The sequence below is a fragment of the Cynocephalus volans genome, chromosome 2 (genome assembly GCF_027409185.1).
Source record: "Cynocephalus volans isolate mCynVol1 chromosome 2, mCynVol1.pri, whole genome shotgun sequence".
In the NCBI taxonomy this organism is placed as follows: Eukaryota; Metazoa; Chordata; class Mammalia; order Dermoptera; family Cynocephalidae; genus Cynocephalus; species Cynocephalus volans.
Window position 1 is genome coordinate 90,135,355 of NC_084461.1, and position 14,645 is coordinate 90,149,999.

Below are 14,645 nucleotides of genomic sequence, written 5' to 3' on the forward strand. Positions count from 1 at the left end.
GATTTGGCATCTAAGAATCCCTAAGTCAATATTTGTTGATGTTGAACAAATTGTTATTTTCATATTAAGTCAAATATATTTTTGACATTGCTACCATATCTTGGTAATTAGAACTTCTCAAAAACATTAAGCAAGAATACATCTGACTTTCTGTGATTACGTTTTCTTGTATGTTTATGGAATTTAGGCAGGAAAGTAATATCTGGTTGCTCCCCTCGAGGAGCTCCTTGTCTAATGAAGTAAAATAGATGATAAACAATTACATTTACTAGATAGAATGAAGACAAAGTGGAGAGCACATCGTGGGCACCCAGTCTAGACTTACAGGAAAGGATCAGAAAAGTAATAGTAGACACTGAAGTGCTTACCCATGTTTGGTTCTTCTCTTTCCACATCTTCTGGGAAGAGGATATGGCCCAGGCTCCTTGAAGCTAGGCATGGTCTTGTGACTAGTTCTAGCCAATGCTAGTCAGAATGTAGTGATATTGTGGTGACAATGACAGAAGTGTGGTTTCCTGGGCACAAACAGTTAAGAGACAGTGTATAGCCCTCCAGATCTTTATTACCCAGTTATGGTAATCTGGAAGCACACGTTAAGATGACAGAGTGACAAGATGATAGGACTGGCACTCACCTTTGGGAGGAAACTGTGGTGGATAGCTGCCAGATCTGCAGTGGACTTTGTATGAGCGAGAGATAAACCTTTGTGGTATAAGCCACTGAGATTTCAGGATTTAAGTTGCTCCCTTACCATTGCATAGTCTATTCTGAGGAGTACAGAACACAGTGAGGATGACCTCTGAAATGACAGGACAAAAATCAATTTGTTAGAGGTTCTTCCTTCTTACCAGAGTAGAACCTTGTCCCTTAAAAAAAGTACGAGCAAGCTTAGAGATAAAAGTAGGTTAATATTCTAGATTCTAAGGAGGTAGCAGAGTCTACGAAGGGTCAGATATGTCAGAAAAACACACCATAAAATCCTGATATTCAAAGGCCTTGGTAGGCCGAGTGCTGACAGCGCTCTGTCAGCAGCCCCCAACTTGTCTGATTTAAGGCCTGTTGTGCTCACTCTGCTTTTACAAATACATTTCCCTTTACTGAAAATGACAGCCTGTAATAGCAGTTGGCAGAGGTGACCAAAATAAAACACTTTACCCTTTACAGTGTGTACATCCACAAATGCCTTTAATCTTTAAATGCACTCATTTATGATTTTTATGGGTACCAAGCCACTTTTGTAGAGTTTAATGGTAATTTCATGTCTTATGATTTTCAAAAACAATTTTCAGAGTTTTTCAGTCTTGGAAGTATATGGAAATGATGGTATTTTTCACACAAACATCAATTTAGTTTATGCATTTTATAAAGAATTCCCAAATAGCAGTTTATTCTTATTTACGAATCATTTCTCCTCTTTTGCTGTATGAGTTGTTTTTTGAAGCAACGGCCATGATGTGAGGAGGAGTCTGTCTGATCAGAGGCGGAATTAGCATTGCTTGAAAGAGCAGCATTCTTTCTGTGTACTCAAGTTAATTGATGCAGTAATTTAATCATTGAGCCGTTGTTCACATTTCATGTTTAAGTCACTTAAAGTTGATTTTTTTTTCTTTTTTAGAACATCTAGGTTGATGAGCATTTAAATTGATTTGTAGCATTTAAAAATGTCCTCAAAACTGATTGCAGCATGACATTCTTCAGATTCTGTATTCAGTTTTAGTTTAGTTATTTTGAAGCTTTCAGATGAAAGACAAAATCTAAATTTAATATTCTGCAACAGGTTTTTCCATCACCATGCCAAAGCCCAGAGGAGCACAATGTATTTTTTGAGTTCTAGTCTTCTTTTTTTTCCTTAGGATATTTTTGACCCCAGATATGCTTTCCTTTAAATTTGACTCAGCTGTGATCATGGTTCTGACCTCTAGCCTTGAAAGAAGACAAGTTATCCCTCTCAGGAGCTATGCCTCAGGCACTTCGCAAGTCAGCTGGCAGGGATTATTTCCCAGGCTGTGAAGCAATGACCTTCTGTGAGAGTGAATGTCTGCAGTGCGCGTAAATTCCTGCAGCCATGATTGAGAGCCTTAGGTTTGTTACCTGCTCTATGAATCAGAGTCCATTCTTTCTCCGTGGAGGACGGGTAATTTAGTGCTATATTTAAAGCCACATGTTATGTGCTCACATGTTGGTTAATTTACTGTTGAAGGTGAATTGTTTTTGAGCCCAGCATAGAGGTAATTCAGAAGTAAATCTGGAAATTTGGAATAAAAAACTGGGATGACTTTATTGTAATTAGAGGGCACCTTACCTGTTATTTCTAAACAGAGTGTCCCAACAGTGCTCTCTCAGCTGTCCCAACTTGTCTGATTTCAGTATCATAGAGAGGATTTCTGTTACCTCTTAAGCTATCATTACAACAATAATATAATGCTGATTGCTACGATATTTTCAGAATATATTAACCAGAGGAATAAAATTTAGAATGATTAATAAACACTATTTGAATCTGTGGAATGGCGTTTTATTTTTATTCTATGAACAGAATTGTCAATCTGAAATTTCTAGAGTTTTAAAAAATTGTAATCCATCTCTTTTTTTTGAGGAATATAGTCATTCCAAAAAGCGTTTATATATTTTTATAACGAACTGATTCTCAGCATCATGGGATGATTTTTGATGTTGCTTTATATATTTTAAGTTCTTTTGTAAATTCCTTGAGAATCCACTTATTGCCACTATACTATTTAGCTAGTTCCAATATAAATCTAACTGACAGAATTGTGGGAAAGCCAGAGTAATTTAAGAGAGGAGCTATGTCACTGAAGGCCATGTGAAGTACTTGAAAAGCCAGGATAAGGAACCATTATTACCCATTACAAAATGCCACTAGGGATATCTCATATAATATACCATTTTGTCCTAGTTAAAAACGGTATCCATTAGGGTGAAAACATTTCCAATTTAAATCACACAGAGCTTTTCTGCAAACAGGACAATCAATATGATACTTCTCGTGTAGGTCCAAGCACTTTGGTCTGAAATAAAATTTGAGCAGTAATTAATTCATTCATTCACTCAAAAATGGTTAAGGAATTCTTAAAATGTCATTGGTGGATAGCACTTGAAGTTACAACTAAATCATATGATATTATCAAATCTTTTTCTTTTTCATAGTTTAAGCTTAATGGAGATTAGTTATTCAAAATGTATCTAATTTTGTTAAATCCAACTATTTAAACTCCAGTGGAGAAAGCATAACTTACCTATGTTATATCTCACAATTCTCCTTTACTTGGTTTCTGGTTTTCTTAGCAAAGGAAATCTGTGATACATTTGGATGCAGATTTATTTAAAAGTCCCTGGCCTATGGAATCTGGTAAAACAGAGAGAGAAAACAGAAACAATACTATCTTTTTTCCATCACCAATATGATGGCATGACATAATCGGGTACTGGTCTTAGCATTATATTAGGCAGTGCCCGTCACCCTAAACCTTTGCCTTCCCTCTCCCTTTCTCCTTCTCCCTGTCTTCTACAATCGAGATTTTAATTTTGCTTACATAAAAAAACTAGTGATTACATTTTTTTTTAAAGAATTGATTCTAGTCATGAAATCAGAATATAATTTAATCATTGAGTGTTAATCATCTCAAACAAGATGAAAATGCATTCTAATTTCATTTGTAAGTCTGCTTTTGGAAGGATGTATATATTATCTTCATGGAATTGTATAGGACCAAAATGTAATGAATGCTGTAAGTCATCTCGATTTACAATGTATAATCTTTTTTCCTTCTAAAAAGCCTCTGCCTCCTCCATGGCATTCCTATTGTGCCACAGTCATCATTTAAGGTCTTCTCACCAGGATTACTATGGTGGCCTCATAACTGCTTTATTTGTCTCAGGTCTCATCCTCTAATTTACCTCCCAAAATACAACCATAGTGATCTTTTAAAATCAGATTGTTCTTCATTTATTTAAAATCCTTTATTTCTATGTATCACCTTCAGGAGAATATAGAATATGAGGTCTTTTCTGTTTCTTTACTTGCAATACCATTAATGAAATATTTTTGAGGATATACACCTAACATGTTTATTTAATCATTTATAAGTTACACACATGTACAAGGTTTAAAATACTGAAATATTAGGTGCATTGTATACTATATACAAAAATTGAATTTTTAAAAAAGAGATGGTAAGAATAATTTTAAAAAGAAGTGCTAATATTTTCTTCCTGTACTCACGTATTTGTCTTGTGTACCCTTGCATGTATGCACCCAGCTTTGGAGAACTCCGTCACTCCCCAGTTTGCTTCCTACTCTAGAGCCACACTAAATAATGACAGAGGTTTTGGCATGTCAGCTCCTATTTCTTCTGTCAGAAATACCCACTTCACTCTGCCTACTCACCTACGCAGCCTCTTCTTGAGTAATCCCTACTTAATTTTCAAGACTAAATTCATATGTCACCATCTCAGGAAAACCAAATTATATCCCCTTGTCTGCTTCAAAAGCATTCTGAGTGAATCAAGAAGGAAGGAAGGAAAGAAAGAAAGAGGGAAAGGGGGGAGGAGTTAACAGGTGTGTTCAAGATAAGACAGTCAGTCACTGGTAGGAGGATTTTAATCCACATCTCATGGTTCTCCGAAGGTCAATGATATTGAAGGAAGGCAATTTTTCATTATTTTTAGGTAAGATATATATCACTATCAAATATAAATATTGCTGTTTAAGTGTTCTCAGTTTTACTCCAGGTTCTAAATACTCACCTGGTAACCTTTTTTCTGATTGAAAGCTTCATTTTTGTCCTTCAGAAAAAAAACATATTTTCTCCTGTTTTATATAATGCCATAGGACTAGCATAAGTACATAAAATATCGAAGTGCTTAAAGTTCCTTTTGAAATGAGTGTGAGGATGGAGTGAATCATAGGAAGCAGGTTATGGATAAGGATAATGTATTTTGATGTTATTCAAATTCATTCAGCAAAGACCAAATAAGTCAGGGCAGATTTGCTGGTTCATCAGTTGTGCTGCTTCTGCATTCTTATTAGTAAACTGTAACACATTTTACAAAGACTCAATCTTTTCCCACAGGGTACAGCTCTAGGTTAAGCCTAAAAAGCAACTTTCATTATAGATCGCTCACTGAAAGTGGAGGGAAGCAATTACAGTATCTCTTTGAAGAGGTGTATTGGCCAAACACTCTACTTTGGAATAGTGCATTATGCTGGATTAGTTATTTAATACTTCGGGTATTATTGAAATTTAGCAATGTGTCTAGATGCCCCCTTGGGCTTATTGATATTGTTATAAAAGCGACAGAAAAAAAGAAATGGAAAAAGAATATGATGCTCACCAAGCCTCTTAAAAGTTAAAATGTAAACATTTCCCAATCATTATTTTAGCTTTTTACAGTTTACAGTACCAAGGGAAGTTGTTTTGAGAATTTATAGAAACTGATATTCATCCATTTGACCCATTGTAGTAATCATTATTTTGTGACTTTCTTTTCTTTTCTTTTTTTTTTTGGCAGCTGGCCGGTATGGGGATCCAAACCCTTGACCTTGGTGTCGAACGCTGCACTCTAACCAACTAACTGAGCTAACTGGCACTCTGACATATTGATATGACCAAATTTTCATTCTGTTGATAACTTGTTTTTGAGCACATTTCAATGTAAAATATAGGGGCTCTTCTTTTATATTTAATCTGTCTTAATTTTATCATTTGACAAATAGGAATAAAATGAATATGATCTACTTTTTTCCTAATGGGCCAATCATAAAACCGTGGCTCATTTTAGGCAAATCAGTCCTTCTGAGGAGTCAAATAGTCTCCTTGGAAATGGCTGACTCTTTTCTCCTGAAAGTAATGAATTTCTGTCACCTTTCTCTGATAGTGGGACTAGGATATTTTATTTTTTATTTCTTTAAACTTAAAAGCTCCAAGTTATTTGAATATGTCAAATTTAAGTTATTTAAATTAAATTGAACCTTGTGATTCTTTCTTGAAGGTTTCAAATATGATTCAAATTTGGAAAAATAGTTTTTGCCAGCTAGTGAATGATTTCTCAAATCCTGAGTTGAAATTTCTCTATTTAAATGGCATATCTTCTTTATAAAAGTAATTGCTTGTAAGAAATCATCATTGGCATTCAAATCTTAATCTAAGATATGTTTCTTTCATTAAGTACTTGCACAATGTTGTTTTTTATTTACATAGGTCAATCCATGGGACTTTTTTTACATTGTCATCTTTACATACTCATTCTTAAAAAGTTACAATGGAAACATGCTATATATACATTCCAGTGCATTCTTGTGGAGTACTGTGCCATATCAATTCTGTTCTAAGTGCTGTGGCTATTATTTATAGTGATGCAGTTACTATATATTAATTTGTTCCTGATTTTAGCTTTTCCAACTGCTTGTTTTCATTACCAAGGACAAAATCTGACTCAGAGATTAAAATTTCTAAATCCCATCAGTGAAACAAAAATGGACTCTTCAAAGCTGAAATAACAGTGAGAGAAATAAATTGTAGCAATGAAAGTGATGGATTTATATGAATACCGTTTATATTAGTTGATGCATTACATTACTTTCACCAGTATAAAACTTCAATAATTCAAGTGAGTGGGATTATTTAAAAGACATACTTGATATTTACTAATGAAATAATAGTTTCTTATTTTCTTGTCACAACTGCATTTTATTTCTTCCCCAAATTCTTTTTGCTTCAATCGTACAGCTATGATAATATTTCGTTGAAGTACAGTTTTAATACTGCCTGCCTGCATTCAAAACCTGGTTCTGCTACTAATGAGCTGTGATTTGGGGGCCCATTACTTAATCTGTGCCTCAGTTTTCTCATCTGAATGATGGCATAATTAACAGGAACTTCCTTATAGAATTGTTACAAGCATTAAATGAGTAAATACATGTAAAAAGCTTAGAGTAATATTGGCATATGTAATTTAAACAGCATTGGAATTATTTCTTAATCTATTGTTATGGACATTAAAATGTTTTTGTTTCTGAAATATAGAGTGTTTATCCCAAAACTTCCTAGAATAAAAAAGTGAATTGCAGGTGTATTCTCTCATTAATATGGCTTATTGTGGTTCTAACTTTGGGGTTAGTGGAGAAGTAGAGGGAGTCTCCAAAATGACTTCGTTCTTCAATAGTTTAAGCTTAGGTTTATGGAAACTGTATGCAATCATCAATTCTGATGTTTCTATTGTGACGTGCGACTCTTGTTTTTAGTTTAGGAGTTATAGCAATACATTGTAGCTGCCTCAGTCTGTTTTCTGTTACTTATATCAGAATACCTGAAACTGGGTAATTTGTGAAGAAACAGAATTTATTTCTTACAGTATTGGAGGCTGGGAAGTTCAAGGTTGAGGGGGTGCATCTGAGGGTCTTCTTTCTGGTGGGAACTCTGCAGAAGTGGCATAGGGCATCACATGGTGAGAGGGCAGGAGCATGTCCAAATAGTCTTTTCTTATAAAGCCACTAGATAATGGGTTATCTCATGATAACCCATTAATTCATTAACCTATTTGTCCATAAATGGATTAATCCATCCATAAAGAGTGTAGCCCTCCTGATTCAATTACCTCTTAAAGGCTCCACCTTTGGGGATTAAGCTTCAACATGACCTTTGGAGGGGATGAACATTTAAACCATAGCAATAGCATTGGACTGAGGCCTTCATTATGTACACTCTGGTCAACCCAAAGGATGTAGGGTTGATATACATGTAAGTAAATGTAATTGTAATACCCTTAAGAGATACAATGTACATTGTGTTATTTGGTTCCTACTCTATGCGGTAGGCATAGATTATTATCCTCATTTTTCTGATGAAGGCTCACTGGCTTACAGAGGTAAAATGACTTATCTGAGGTTACACAGTTACAGTAATCATAGTGGCAGAATGTATGGAATTCGCCTCATGTTTAATTTTATATTTACTTGATAACTACTTCTAGTTATCAAAACTATTAAATATGACATATTGTTTGAAGAAAAGGGTACTTACACAGAAGTAGAGTTAATATGTGGATTGTATAAGAATTTAAAGGGCTACAGGTGATATCAAATGACTAAAAAATTAGGACTAGTATTAACAATTGCTTTGGTTTGTAGTGTTTGAAAGACTCAGAATCTTTGGTATCAGGTTGTTTTCATAGTATTCAAGGAGAATATATAATTTGTCAATAACTTTTTCTCAACTGATATATTGTTTTGAAAGTCATAATATTTACAGTTTTTAGTAAAGTATGGATACTAAAATTAGAATGTTTTTGAAATGTATTTTAAGAAGAAATGTCTTTTTAATAAATGTGTTGGCAATCCTTAGAAACATAGAGGAAGTAGTAAATCTATCCTTTGTTAAGTATTATGTGTAAAGATCCTTAAAATCATTAACAACATGATAGCTTGAAAACTAAAAGGACTTATTTAAAACATTAGCAATAAGTAAATGAACTCCATACTGAAATATTCACTTTCTTATTACCATTTTTATAATGAGAATCTGTTCGATACATGTGCCTGTCAGTTTTTGCCATACTGCAGTAGTACCAATCAACCCCTAAATTTCAGTGACAATATAGGTTTACTTCTTGTTCATGTTACATATCTATTGCTGGTTGACCTGTAACACATTCTCACATTATTGTAACATAACTGCCCATTTTTGTTCTTTCTTGTGTGGTCAAAGGGAAAGGGAAGCTATGCTGGAACTACTTGATGGCATTAAAGTTTCTTCTTGGCAATGCCACAAGTCACTTGGTCTTACTTTGGACTGGCCAAAGCAAGTCACATGGTCACATCTGATATCAAGGAGGTGGGAATTATATTTCTTTCCTAAGGAGGATCACTAGAGAGGGAATTTATAAGGAAGGTGAGTGAATATTTTGAAATAATAATGTATTCTACTACAGGTGCCATTATATTTCCTAGGTATAGACTCTGCTCAAGAAAACTATTGCAGTTTTCTGTGGAGGGTTGCTTATCTCTAAAATTTTATCTTATGGGCAATATCTACATTTTTCAGTTGTTATTGTTGGCTCCGGTTCTAATTTTTTTGCTGTTGTATTAAAATTTTCCCTGTATTACTTGTGTCAACAAATTGTTGAAGTCAATGCTTTTGGCTTCAAGAAATAGAATTCCATGGCAAACTAGTTTTACTGAAATGGGGAAGGAGGTTGTGTGGCTACAGGAGAATGTCATGGAACCTATGGGCATGAGTACTGCTATGCTCATGTGGAACTGGAAAGCTGTCAGGCATTACTCCCTTTCTCTCTGTGTTTTCTTCTTTCTTTTTTTTTCTACAAGGGTACTTCAAAAAGTTCATGGAAAAATTCGTATTATCTTTTGATTCTATTTTTCCACAAACTTTTTGAAATACCTTTATACATGTGTTTCCTTCTTTTCTCTTTATGTATGGTCATTTCTCCCTTCTTTTCTATCCATTTGGTACTAGTGGCAGCCCCATAGCTCCTGAGTTTACCTGTCTCCGCTTCAAAAAACATCAGAGACTAAACTTTCCTTTCTGAATCCCAATTCTGAATTCCCATGAAAGAAGCACCAGTTGGTAGGCTATGATCCACGAGGGTCATGGAATTTAAATCTCTATGGATATAAGAGGTGGGAGGGGAAATTCACAGAAAGAGGGTTAGACAGACAATCCAAAAGCTGTCTATCACGCAAAGGTTAGATTTCTTAAAGTAAGGAGCTTTAAAATGACTATTGTTCATTTTAATAATAATAACAAATTCCTGAATATATTTTAAAGAAGTTCTGTTACTGTTTTTTATTGTCTGATACACAGGGAAATTGAAGCATACTGATAAAGCTTTAAAGTCAACCAAGAGGTCAGTTTTGCAGCTGTTAAATTGTAAAAGAAAAAAGTATTTGGTATACTTATGTTCTTTTACACTTTGTTTCTGCCTTACCCCAGAGGCAGTGTTAGGTCAATGCTCCAACTGCACAACTAGCCATCTCCCATAAGACCCAAGGCTGCTGTAAATCATGTTCCTGTGGAACGGGGAAAAAAAGAAAAGAAATTCTTAATATTCTTTAAAAAAAAGTATTTCAGTCTTTCTCAGATTTGAAAGTACATATTAAGATTTTCTAATATAATTTCAATGTTCTCAAATCCTGTGAAATTTTGCTGCACTGGTAAAGCATATTAAAAATATCAATGCACTGTACTTTTTTCTCTGACTTTTTATTTAGAAAGTTTGGAAACCTAAGAAAGGCAGAAAGGTGCAACTATAATTTTCCATATGTCTTTCAACTGAACTCAGCAATTTTTGCCACATTTGCTTATATATCCTTACATCTATGCTCATATCTTCCTACATACAATAAACATGGTTTATTCAGTTTAAAGAAAGTCACTTAATCACTTAATTCCTTCTGGAAGAACTTTATTGCCTTCACTTTTTTTTTTTTTTTTGTGCTGCATTCCCCTCTTTTTTGTCACATAAAAGATGCTTTTGTAAAAAATATACTTCAATAAACTGTAAATAACCAGAAAGGCTCAGGGGCCTTTTCAGTCAAGTATTATGCTCCTCTTTTATAGTAAGGGGCTTATGATAGCAGAATTATAACTTATAATTTTATGCTTCTCAGAAAAAAAAAACCTGTATCAGTGGCTTGCACACAAAATTTCTTTTAAAATCTCTGTTGATGCTTGTTTTCCAGACTAATTTGTGCATTCTATTCCATTTATTCTAATTTCTATTTCTTTTCTCTTCTTTCTTTTTATTATTTATTTCTATTTCTATATGCTGGAAAATGATTTAGAGTCAACAGCAGATGGCAGTGCTAGCAAAGATTGTGCTTTTAGTACCTAAGCTTGGAAAGGAATATCTTTCAAACCTACATAAGTAATTCAATTAGTAAGGAGTCTTTAAATAAAGACCTACATTTATCTCCAATTAATTTTATTTTCAGGAATTATCTCAGAAATCAGTTGAAAATTATTATTTTTGAATGTATTTAAATATAGTGGTTTAGAGACTGAATTTTGTCTTAATTGTGGATTCAATTGTTTTATTCTTGTTTTTTGTTTTTTCTGTAACCAGAAAAAAATCTGAATACTTACAAGTAGGAGGATTAGGTAGTTTGAAATCTGTTAAAGTTTGCAGGAAAAATGTCACAGCAACATCATTTATTTCTGTTGATTAAATTTGTGGCAAACTTCAAGAAAGCTCTTATAAAGCAAGGTACACTGATTCAACAGGGTAACAAATTTTAGAAAACTTATATTGCTTTTGACTTTCGTGGAAGAACTTTAAAAAAAATCCTCTTTAGTTATAATTTGTTTCAAAGACCATAATGTTGTGTTTCAGTTCTCTTTCGTTTTAAAGAAAAGGAGCCTGGACAAGAAAGGAAGTTTTGTTTTCGTTGAGGTAGTCTATTTGATCTTTAACAATTTTTGTGTAATTTTACTAGAAACAATGAAAACTTTTTTTTTAAGGTGATTGGTAAGGGGATCTTAAACCTTGACTTGGTGTTGTCAGCACCACGCTCTCCGAACTGAGCTAACCAGCCATCCCTATAAAGTAGATCCAAACCATCCCTATAAAGGGATCCAAACCCGTGGCCTTGGTGTTATCAGCAAGTGAGCCCAAATGAGCCACGGGCTGGCCCTAAACCATGAAAACTTTTGAAAGTGAGCTATCAAAAGCTGTTTAATGTTTCTTGGATTTTAATAGCTTTATTCAAGTGTTTGAATAACTTACATATTCAATAACTTTTTAAAATATTCATATGTTTATATGTCCATGTATCATCCAGATATCAGGTGACAGCAGATTAGTTGATTTCTGTTATTAACCTAATTCTTCAAGTTACCAAGAAATCAGAAGATTTAAAATTAGAATAGAATCTAGAGATCATGTAGTTTGATGTGATCATTGCTTAGATGAAGAAACTGAGGACCAAGAGATTTCACTGAAGGAGATAAATGGTATGGAAGGACTTGGTTACATTCTGTCTTGCTTCTCAGGCTGGCTCCAAAACGACTCAGTTGCAAATTATTATTTTATTTACTTAAATTCTCAGGACTCCTGCATTCAGTAGGTCCTGTATTTTATCATGAAGAAAATGACTGACAAATGTTCTGTCTTCTACAGAAAGTAAGTATTTTTAGCCATTTCTCTAACTGGTTGACCTCATGCCCCCATTTGCTTGATGTAATTAAAATTAAAGTATGTCTGAACCCTAGTTTCAGTGCTTTTTTGAGAAATACCCTATGTAGTGTCAGCTATTATTATCCATACATTTTAAGACTGATAAGTGAAAAAATGATAAAATATTTAAGTTGTATTAAGATTAAACAGCAAGTCATCAGGAGATTTGCATAGGACAAAAGGACTCTTAGGCATAATCACAGATTCCCCAAGGAACAGCTTTTTTTATGAAAAACAAAGAAGGCAGAACCAAACCTTAAATTTTTCTTTGAGGTTTACATTAGAACTAAGAAATGAGATGGAACATTGTATACACAGTATGTGGGATAAATCATTTTGAAATAGAAATACATTGCCTGTTCTCAATAAGATATCAATGATTAATTGAGGTTGTTAGTTAACTAAAACACAATTTTTGGTGTACTTTTGAAATTTAGTTATGATTAAACTTTTAATCATTACTCCATTAAACCCTATTATTTACATACAATAGTTTTTTTTTAAGGTTAGGCAAATCACTGTTTCTTGAAAATTCTCAGGTCAAGTGTATAGCCAGGAGAAAGTGCCTTAGACATAGAACTTAGTTTGGCCTGTGGTAATCTATGTTTTAAATTACAGCACAATGCATTCCAAATTAATATAATGAATTGATTTGTAAACGTTTCAGGCAGGACTGCTTTCTTTGGATTTTGTCTATTGAATGAGCACCATAGTTAAAGCATCTCTTTTTTTTCCCCCCTGCATAATTAAGTGTATGTACTTGGCCTTTCACTGAGTTTAAACTAGGTTTAAAAGGCAGAAATGTATGTTAAGACAAAATTATGCACATTCATTACTCTTAAATACTCTTAGTCTTATAAATATTGAAGCATTTTTTTTCCCTTTTGGTGAGAAATAGAAGAGAAAATAAAGCTGAATGTCCTGAACTTTAGTTTCCCTTTCTGAGGACATTTTAAACTATTTTAATTCTGGAAAACATTGAACTTACTGCCCTCAAATGCCTAAATTGCCTGAATACACAGTAACATTTTTTTAGGTATGGTTATGTTTAAATTATGGTATATGAGAAAGAGTAAAAAAGAACAGATAGTTATTTGAATTTTAAGAATTCTGAAGAGATTTTGAGTTAATGTATAAATGGAAAGAGCTATTGTGAAAACTCAAGCTAATATTTATTGAGCATATATAGTAATGACTTCTATGTGCCAAGCACTGGATTAGTCACTTTATAAGTATCTTTCAATTCCACCACAATCCTGCAGGGTGTTTTATTCTTCATCTATAAAGAAACTGAAAAGTTAAGTTATTGAATGTAGGACTAAAACACACAGATCTTCATAATGATATTTTGGATTCAAAAGCATCATTTGCTTTAATACCTACTAGTTGTCAGGTGCTAGGGATATAAAAGTGAATCAACTCAGTTCCTGCCTTCAAGAAATTCATGCAGTGGTCTATTGGGAGAGAAAGCCACTCAAACAAATAGTTTACATTACCATGTGATAAGTCCCAATATATAATAATGTACTATCATAAAGGAAGAAATTATTTCTGATAAAGAGAACTAACGTGTAATCTTTGAGATGTGAAAAGGTATAGTGCTGAAGAAATAAAAATTGGTGTTGTGTAGCTGATTTTGAAGAAACTAGAATTTTTTTGCTAAGGAGGTATCTTAGGACTCTTGGGTTCCCTGCTTTCAAATAACCCTCATGATTGGTTTCCTAAATGGTTGTTGGTGCTAATGAGTTTAGTAGTTTTATATCTGTGAATATACATTTAAGTGATTTGAAACTCTAAGTTATTGAATATTAGTAAGTCTGTAAATTTTACTCCATCAAGTATTTGCACACCAGACTTTTGTAGGACAGGATACATTATATCAGGAATTACTTGCTGTGACCATTAACAAAAGCATATTCAGTTTTCTTTAAAAATAGACAATACTTACACAGTAGATTTCAGTTGTCTGTGATCATCATTGTGAAAGAATGCATGCAAGGTGTTACTGGTGGTGTTCACTTGGCAACTTCATATCAGTTTTTCAGTGTTTAGAAAATATAAACAAGGAATTTTAGACAATATGCATGGTCGCACTGTAAGAGAGATGACTTTTAGGATTTTAGATTTTTTGAAAAGTATAATTGTAGATAAAGAATATTTTTGGAGCTGACAGTAACTTTAATGTTCTAAAAATATTTTTTGCTGTCATTAGCTCTGACACACTGATTGAATTACACATAAGCAATTCTATTGATGATTACCTTGCAGGGAATGGTGATTTTTTAAGTGCTATATTATCTGCTGTTAGAGATAATTGCATTTCCAGGTAGGCCACCCCAAATTTTATTTTTAAATTTCATTTGTAATTTGTGAATTGATAGAAACTTTAAATACTTGGAGCATCGTCCTATATAATTATTTCAGCTTGGTGATAG